At 26.5% G+C, this 10531-nt stretch overlaps 1 pseudogene; it reads right to left on the reverse strand.

Annotated features, from left to right (window-relative positions):
* Positions 1-296: 296 nt before the first annotated feature.
* On the reverse strand, positions 297-1928 carry LOC145834228 (uncharacterized; annotated as a pseudogene).
* Between the last annotated feature and the right edge of the window lie 8603 nt (positions 1929-10531).

The following is a 10531-nucleotide window of genomic DNA, read 5'->3' on the forward strand; positions in this document are numbered from 1 at the left end:
ATCGATTAAAATAAATGCTAACAAAAACAACATACAATACAATAATATTTGCTAAAAAAGATTTCTCTAATTAAAAAAAAACTTTAAATACTAACAGGTCTAAAACAATTAACTATTATAAACAATCACATATTTCAGCAACAATTATAAAATTGTTTACAAAAAAAAATCTTAAATTCTAAAATGATCTACTCAAAAGTTAATACATTACACTAGTTTTTTGTCCTAAAACAAGCTTATATATATATTTATTAAATCTAAATGTATTAAAATACTTGACTTAAAATACATTGGTTCTAAATTTAATATTTCCTATAAACATTAAACCTTTTAAGAAATGTGATACTGAAGCTTGGAACCACCAAATTCCATGTCAACTAGTAGTGACCTGGGGTCATTGGGATTTTTGCGACAGTAAATTTCTCCCTCAATGACTTCGCCTGCTTTTACATCAAGAGGTTGAGGAAGGAAAAATACCGTCTGCTTCCAATGCGTGGATCGCTCACCTTTCTTAACTGGGCAAGTTGGCAAATTAATACTTCTCTCTGGCAAATTAAAATCAACATCAAAGTAGCCAACTATAAAGCGAATTTTGTCATCAGCGTTTGAAGTCAGAGAAAATTTTTGTTTGAAGTCGAGCTGCTTTTGACTGCTATCTTTAGTTATTAGCAATTCAAAAACTTTAGCACTATTGGTCACAATGGAACCAGCAGGCACATCTAACACAGTTGCTTCTTTCATAACGGAAGTTTTCATGCAGGACATTTTGAATCCATATACATCTTGCCAGTAGTCAATGTACCTATTGTATATTTGTGAGCAATTAGAAGCGCACAAGTAAATTTTTGCTTGATTTGGCAACAAGAATCCGCCTGGATTCAGCCATTTGCCAGCAGCCTGCAACACAGAATCAAGCATGGACTCATACAACAGAAAATATCCCATCCATTCGGATACGATTATATCAACTTTCTCTGGCAAATTTATCTCTTCAACATTAGTGTGCAGCACTTGTATTTTGTCCTGTAGGCCATTTTCAAAAATGTTGGCAATTGCTGAAGTTACAATTTCAGATTTTTCAACTGCATAAACTTTTTTAGCTCCAGCTTTTGCAGCAATCATGGACAAAATTCCGCTTCCACACCCAACATCCAAAACAACTTTATCCTTGAAAACTGAAGGGTTCTTTACAACAGCATTCTTATAGGCAAGTGTGCGTATTTGGTCCTGCAACATTTCTCTGTGAATATCAAAATGATCATATGATTGAAAATATCCACTGTCTTCATAGTCCTCATCATCAAGCTCAGCTTTGCGGCAAGCTGACACTGATCTACTTATTTCTTTGCTTTTGTTGATCAATATGTCTTGCATCACCAACTGCATCTGCTTCATTTGGTCCTTCAATTGTGTTAACTCAGTTGTCAGCTTAATGTTTTCCTTTGCTAAGTTTCCTTGCCCTTGATTGAAACTTTCTCCTGCATCATTTTGAGTTACTTCTTCAAAAAACTCATTATCACTCTCTGTTCCTGAATTGAAAATATTGAACATTAGAAGTGGATCATCAGCCAGAACAGGTTTCAAATACACTTCTCCCTCTAGCCATAAACTTTTAGATGCATTAAGCTCATCAAAAGTCGGAGGCTCTTTTCCTGAAAAATTTGATCTCAAATAGTTGATAAGTTTGACATAACCAAAGAAATTGTTAAGCTTTAATTCAACATTTACAAGATTCCAAATGTTGAAGTTGCTGTTTAGATTTAAATTGTTGAAGTAATCTTCTACTGATTTGTACAAAGTTCCAGTAAAAATACAAGGGAATTCATTTACCTCTTCATTCCATTGATTCCAGGAACCTTCACTTGAACAATCTGAATCCATCTTGTTGTTAAAAAAATCCTATAAATTTAAGATACTACTTTACAGAAAATTCTATACAAATTAATTGAGAGTGAAATCTAAGTAAAATAACTGAAAATAGATAAATTTGTATTCAAACTAATATCTTTACATAGTCTTAAACACTTAAATCAAACTAATTTATTTAAATTAAAAAAAAATGAGTTAAGTAAACCTATTTCTTTTGTATTTGGTACAAAAACACTATTTTTCGTCATGCAAAGTTTAAATCATTTTGCACATTTTTTGTCATATATAATAAATTGTCCAAATATTTTTTTGCTTATCATAAACATGCACAAACTATAATGATAGACCAAAATTTTTTTCAAATCCTTAGTTGATTTTTAAAACTAAGCTTGAATAATAAAATAATAGGTCACTTGAAATTAGTTTATAACTTTTCATTATAAACCCAAACTAAAATAACTTAATTTTTCAATTTCATAAGTAAAGAATAGCAAAAAAATTAAAGCAAAAATGCACATTACAATCAGGGTTGCAACTATTACACAAAAAAAAAACAGTCCTAAGTTCATCCCTAGTTTTTAAAATTCTGTAAAAAAAAATTCAACACTTCAAAATCAATAAAAAATAAGTTTTTCAACAAAATTGGTTTCAAAACAAAAAATATTATAACTAAATGACTTAAATTTCATTCAAAATCTTATCATTAAAAATAATTCAAACTAGCCTGCTGTATACTAAGATTAAAAAAAAATTAAAACTTTCTGAGCTATCTTGAGTATGTGGCAACCCAATGAACTTTTAGAAAAATACTAGAATACCTTGATAAGTGTAGGAAAGAACTAACATATTTCAGGGTTGAAGCTAGTTAAACCAAAAACTACCCTGAGTTACATTGAAGCTAGTCTAAATCAGCCTAAGTTTGTGAGAAAACTGAGATACAATAACTAACTTGAGCTATAAACTGAAAAAAAATAACTTATAAGCATCGGGGGAAAAAGGTATTTTAAAAAAATAACTTAAACTATTTAGAACTTTGAGTATAAACTGTAAGTCAGTCTTTATAAATACAAACAAAACTTATGACATATAGTCATTTCTGTAATAAGCTTCTTATATAAACATATGAACTGCGCAACTTTTTTACTGTCTACTTAATTCCTTCATTTTTCAAGAAATGTTCCTTGCATTAAAAGAAAAACTTATATTACAACAATTCATTTTTTTAAAAATATATGACCAAAAAATTATATTTTTAGTAAAAACAAGGCTACAAAATCAGTTTTTATAGTAAGAAAAAGTTGAAACTTATTAATTTACTCATAAAAACTTAACTTTTAAACTTTTGTAAACACCTCAAATATTTTTATGCATTTGAGCTGACAAAAACTGACATTTTGTTCTGAAAAAAACTGACTTATTCTGCTGTGTATGTACTCTGAATTATTCGAGAGATCAATGAAAATATAGGAAACAGAAAAAATAATTGGTGCTGAAATAACCAAAATGTCAAATACAGAAGATTTAGGAGTTTTATCATTTTCATCTATGAAATTTCATTTTTTTCTAAATACAAATGTTTAGAGATATCTAGTGTAGTAGGAGCCCTGTGTACTGTAAAATAACTAGCTTGTAGTGTTGGTAAAGTGGCCACAGGTTTTTGAGAAAATTCTTCCATGTTTTTTAAAGTACACGTTTTCAGGTCTATTTTTAGTTTAAAGTTAAGTTTAAAGACTATGTTAAGTAGTATACCAACATTGAAAAATACTGTAAAGTTACTTTAAATATGTTTTTTTTAATAATATTTTGATGATGACAAATTTTTTTTTATCTAAATGATAGATTTTTTGTGTCAAATCAAAATTTTACTACTTAACATGAAAAAATTGAGTACTTAGCTAGGATGAAGTCGCACCAATGTTAAGCTGAAAGTATATTATATTTAATGTCTTTTTTAACCATAATTTTATACTTAAAGTCAATATTTTAAGCCTAAAATGTCTAATCTACAAAATACTTTGTTTTAAACAAGCTTGATATAAACAGAGTAAGAATTAAAGATATTTTTAATAAACTAAAATATTTAATTGATATTAATTTACATTATCATATTCAATATAAACTGTTGTATAGATATAATTGCTTTATATTTTAAAATAAAAGCAATTAAGTATTTAATTTTTGTTAGTTTATGATAATAAAATTTAATTTTATTTATGTATTTATAAACTATAAGTTTTTAGCCTAAAATTATGATTTAAAAAATACATCTAATATAATATAATTTTAGCTTGATATCATCTTAGGTAATTACCAAAAATTGTTTAAAATTCAATTTTTTTTTTGTGATTTTTGTTCAATATTCCAGATTTTTTCTAATTTCTCAAATTCCTAATTTTTTAGCCTTAATTGTAAAATTCTAGGTTTCTTTGAGATTCAAGGTTTTGTGGCCACCCTGTGTTGGGGTAGATAAGAAAAAGTAAAATATAATAATATTAATAGACAAATAAGATCAGGGTTCCTAAGTAGGCAATTTTGCTCCTTAAGTGGGATATTTGATGTGTTCTAAATTACTAAGGATGGGAACATGTAATGGGTGTAATTAACTAGTAAAGGTGTGTTTTATAAAAAATGGGGTGACTTTTAATCAAATTTCCAACTACAAGAGTGTAAAAATAAGTTAATTTTAAAAAGACTAACTTTTTGAGTAAAAAATATATAAACAATTTGTTTCATTAGGTAAGTTAGTTAACATTTAAGAACGTTTTTACAAAGTTTGACAAGATTTTAAGTAAAACTGTGGAAGTTATGACCATGGCAAGAACAGTGTTAAGTTCTTAAACAAATACTTTTTAATACAGCGCTAAGTTTTAAAAGCAGATCATTCATGTAACAAAGGTAATTTTAAAATGACTATAACTTTTTGAGTACAAAATATATAAACAATTTGTTTCATTGAGAAAGTTAGTTATCATTTAAGAACGTTTTTACAAAGTTTGATAAGATTTCAAATAAAACTGTGGAAGTTATGACCATGGCAAGAACAGTGTTAAGTTCTTAAACAAATACTTTTTAATACAGCGCTAAGTTTTAAAAGCAGATCATTCATGTAACAAAGGTAATTTTAAAATGACTATAACTTTTTGAGTACGAAATATATAAACACTTTGTTTCATTGGGTAAGTTAGTTAACATTTAAGAGGGTTTTTACAAAGTTTGACAAGATTTCAAGTAAAACTGGGGAAGTTATGACAATGGCAAGGACAGTGTCTCTCTTTTACTCTCTTATACTTTTTTTTACTCTATGACTCTTATAGTATAACGTTTGAAATGATTTAGAGTAAATCTGTTTCGGTTATGAGACTATTATAAAGTTTTTTATTTAACAGTATAAATTTATTATAATTATACTTTTACCGTACTTTAAGTGTGTTTAAATTATATTAGTTAAATTTATTGTTATAAATTAAACTTTTAATATACATTTTACTTGTTACAATTCTTAAACACATTTTATTCGGTGTTTACCATTAAAATATAATATTTCATAGGATGTTGTTTTGATGATATTTCAAATTTCAAACCATTTTAGGATACAATGTTAAACAGCTACTCTCTCAATTTTTAACATTATGAATACATTTTTTTACTGAGGTTTACATTGTTTTTTTTATAACTTCTTTTAAACTAAATTGATTAATTTTTATAAATTAAATGTTATTAATTTTTCTAACTTTTATTGAAAGTTTAAACTTTAGCCAAATTTAGCTGACAAATAACAGTGATTTGTATAAAGTTCTAATTTTTATATTATACATTATTATATAAAGTTTTAAATTAAGTTGTGTATAACTGTGGAAATTATTATGCAAGTACAGTGTTAAGCTCTAAAACAAATACTTTTACAAATGGCGCGCAGTTTTAATAGTAGTTTTTTTCATTTAATTTGTATGAGACTATAACGTTTTTGTTATTATTTTTACTAAATTTAAATGTTATTAGCTTTTTTAAATCATCAATGATGGCTTAAAGATTTCCGAGTCATATATCAGATTCTTAAAACAATCTTTAAAAGCGCTTATTTTTTGTTTAATAAACATCATGAGTATTTTTATTTACTTTTTTTTTATTTTGTTTTTTTTTGATTATGTTTTAAATTATCAATATATATTTTTCAAACTTAAACTTAAATTAGAATTTTTTATATATATTTTTTTAATTTCATTCAAAAATGAGTTTGTAAGTCAAATTATTACTTTAGCCAAAATTAGTCAAGTTTTTACTTTAGATAACTTTTACTTTAGTCAACATTAGCCAGTTTTTACTTTAGCCAACATTAGCCTTGATGAAGTTATTCAAGCCAAACGTTTTCTGACTTTTTAAAAATCTTAGCCAGAAAAAAATCTTAGCCAACCAAGATCTCAATTGATATAGATATATTTGTTTAAAACTAATTAGTAAAAATGTAAATAAAAATAACTTTTTTATCTAAACTAAATTAATAAAACAAAAAAAAAAACTAAAATCCATATGGGTTACAAAATGTTTATCTTAGCTATTATTTATTTTTAACGTTATCAGACCACTTTAAACATTCAAAGTAACTTTTGATATACCATTCATCAAAGTTGGTGAGGTTAATCTTTTTAATGCAATATTTTCTGGTTTGCTCCTTCTATAAATAAACTGCATCAAAAATACTTAAATATTAGTGCTGTACTTTCTGCAAAAACTTGTACAAGATTGGTTAAAAAACACAGGAGTAAGAAATTAGTGAAATAGTCATTTTTTAGATTGAGAGTTTTTTAACCATCAAATTACAACCACCCTTTAGCTTTAAATCTAAACTTAAGTAGCAGTACTTGAGTTGGGACAGATTATAAGATTTGCTGCACTTCTTAGGGAGCTTCTGATTTGCTAATATTTAATTCATTTTTATTTTAAGTTATTAAACTTTTTGGTAATTACCTAGCATCATGTTGCACCATTTTCAAACTGAAATTATATTATATTCGATGTCTATTTTAACCACATTTTTAGGCTCAAAATATAATTCTATAAATACATAAATATAGTCAAATTTATTTATCATTAAGTAATAAAATTTGAATGTTTAATTTCCATTATTTCATAATATAAAGTAATTTGATCAATACAATAACTTATATTGAATACAAATATAAATAAAAGGGATTTAATCCGTAATTTTTAAAACAAAGTATATACCTTTTTCAGACTAAGCATAATAGCTTAAAACATTGATTTTTAGCTTAAAGTTATGGTTTACACAGGGTTGCCACTCATTTAAAAAAAAATTTCCGGTTTTTCCAAATTTTTTCCACGATTTTAAAAGTACACATTTTTGGGTCTATTTTTAGTTTTAAGTTAATTTCAATTTACAAAACTATGTTATACAGAATAAAAGCATTGAAAAGATACTGTAAAGTTACTTTAAATATATTTTTTAATAAAAAAAAAGTTTGATGATGACAAAAAATCTTAACTATATGATAGATTTTTTGTGTCAAATTAAAATTTTACAACTGAAAATGTTAAAGTTGTTAAAAATTCAAAGTTTTTTGATCAAATTTCCAGGTTTTTCCAGGTAAAGTGACAACACTGTTTAAAAAATATCAAATATAATATAATTTCAGTTTGATATTGGTGTGACATTATCCTAGGTAATTACTGGCCTTTATTTTTTTTTTTATATATGGGTAAGATGGGTTAGGGATAAAGGTATAAGTTTATAAATAATCTTCTGTATTATCACTTTACCTCAATTGCATTATATTATGAATGAAAAATATTCTAAAACCATACAATTGCAGCCGACCCGATTATAATTCTTGTAAGACTATCTCACACAATTTAAAACTACTAATCACAACAGTGTTTATTACATTGAAAACAGGGCAGAAATACTTTTTAACTAAATGCTTTAGTCTAATTTATTAAAACTAGAATTGATTGTCAAGTATGTACTGTGTTCTCTTGACTTGACGATCAAAGTAAAAAAATATACACTTTAGAATATTTGCTTTTAATACAACTTAATTTATAAACACACTTCCTTTAAAAAGAGAGAAATTGTGTAAATGCGTGACAAAACTGATTTGTTATAGCAATTACAATGTCAAAAGCTTACGTGATATAGGAGCTGAGAAAAAAAAAAAAAAAAATTATTTTATACAAAATTTTAATATTTTTAGCAGTTGTTTTGATTTTAATAGTGATTCATTTTATTGAAAGATAAACAGCTAATTTTTAAAATCTATTTTTACTTTTTTTAAATTTGAATTTAAAATAATATAAATTTATGTATACCAAATTTATTTTACTGGTTTCAGCTATTAAAAATACAGCTTTTTCGCGCCATATTAATTAATATCAAACATTTTTAGACTATTGGATCTTACTTTTTTTTTAATTAGAACATTTAAAAAATTCTTTATGTTATAATGCATTTTATATGTAGGTGTCAAAAAGCACAAAAGAACTCTTTTGTACGAATTGTCAATTTTGTTTTACCAAAATTACTTTACAAAAGTAATTCTGTTTAAAATTGACACCCATGAAAAACTGTCGCTCGTGCAAAATTGACCCTTCATGGAAAATTGACTCCGTGAAAAATTTACTATATGCAAAAAATATGCTTTGTGCATTTGTGACCTATTTACTTTTAATATAATTGGTATTACATTAATTTTTATGATTAGTCTAATTTCAGTTGTACTTCGTTTTGTATTTTTTACAAAAGCGAAAGTTAATGTTCTATTTCGTTTGTTGTAACAATAAAAGTTTAATCTTATTATGAACGTCAAAGTGTTTAGCTTAATTTGTACTTCGTTTTCTATTCTAAGCAGTTAGTCAAGTCGATATATATTTTTCGGGAACGGGTCACTTTTGCACGAGCGTCACTTTTGCACGAAGACACTTTTGCACGAGGGGACACTTTTGTACGAGCATCACTTTTGCACGAGGGGACACTTTTGCACGGCGACTCTTTTGCACGAGCGTCACTTTAGCACGAGGGTACACTTTAGCACGAGGGGTCACTTTTGCACGAGGGGACACTTTTGCATGGCATCACTTTTGCACGAGCGTCACTTTAGCACGAGGTGACACTTTTGCTCGGTGTCACTTTTGCACGAGGGTGTAATGAATACGTGCATTATTCATTGTTTAAAGTTGAGCTCAGAGAATATTTTGAGTTAGATACGCTTCATTGCACGAGCCAATTAGAATCATCTGATGTAATGTTGAAACTAAATACTGATGCAACGGGGCATCAAGGGTGATAAGCAGTTTCATGTAAGCAGTGAGTTTGGTGTGCAGCTGGAAGCAACAACAGATATCTTGAACTATTTTGTGATTGTTTATTTTAAGTATTGTTTTGTTTTAAAAGTCAATATTTCAACTGATGATTAATTGTTTCAATATTTAAGCGTGGTTTATATTTTACAGTTTCTTGTTTACTAAAAGTTATTTAATTTTTAGTTTATTGTTTTAAGTCTTTTGAAATAGATTTAAATAGATTCCAGTTTTTAAAGTGTTTGTCATAGTAATTTATATTTTTAATATTTTGTTTGTACTGTTTTGTGGTTCTTTGTATAATAGATTTATCACTCCAAACTGTCTTGTCTGATTTATATAAAGTAGTCTTAATTAGAATTTAGTATTTATTAGATAGTAATTAAATAAGGTAATATTTAATTATTATGGGTGGTACTAATAAGTTTAGTGTACCACAATCCAATGCTACAAGGAGACACTTTTGCACGGCGACTCTTTTACACGGAAGGTCACTTTTGCACGAGGGGACACTTTTGCACGGCGTCACTTTTGCACGGTCGTCACTTTTGCACGCAGGCTCATTTTTGCACGGATACATTTTTACACGTCAAAACTTTTGCACGACGTTACATTTGCATGTCGACATTTTTGCAAATCGTCGTTTTTGCACAGCGTTATGTTTTTACGGATATACTTATGAACTGCGAAAGTTTTAAACAATCAGTCAATTTTGAACGGAGCTTAACTTTTGCACGCTTCTAATTTTTAGTTAGACGAATTTTTATTAAACATTGCAAGTTGTTTCGAATAAATAAAATGTGGTAGTTTTATAATGAAATTTTAATGTAAAGTTTTTATTTGAAGTTTTACGTAGAACAATATAATAACGTACCATAATACATTAATTCATATTTATAACCTTAATTTAAACAAACTAGATGAATACACATTCTCTAATTTTAAATAAAAAAAAATTTTGAATACTTAAAATAAAAATAATCTGAATGTTGTTAATTTTTAAACAGAAAGATAAACTTAATTTATTAAGGCTTTAAAACACGAATCTTAAGTATTATTTTTTACTTATATCTCTTGATGCTAAAATTAGCATTATATAGTTGTTAAACAAATGTTTTTAATATATTTCAATTTTAAACAATTGTTAAATAAAAAAAAAAATTAGTTAGTTTATGAAGTGTAAAGGTGTTTGAGATTTTACTTGATGTTTATTTTTTTTATTTATTCTCAATTTAGCATGAGAATTTAAAAAAAAATCTAAGCTTAAGATAGCACTTGCTTTTTCAGTATTGCATAACAAAAAAAATTTTACAATTAAACCTGGTTATAATAAAGTCTTATTTTTATATAA

This window comes from Thalia democratica, chromosome 4 (genome assembly GCF_965202585.1).
Source record: "Thalia democratica chromosome 4, ktThaDemo2.hap1.1, whole genome shotgun sequence".
Classification (NCBI taxonomy): Eukaryota; Metazoa; Chordata; class Thaliacea; order Salpida; family Salpidae; genus Thalia; species Thalia democratica.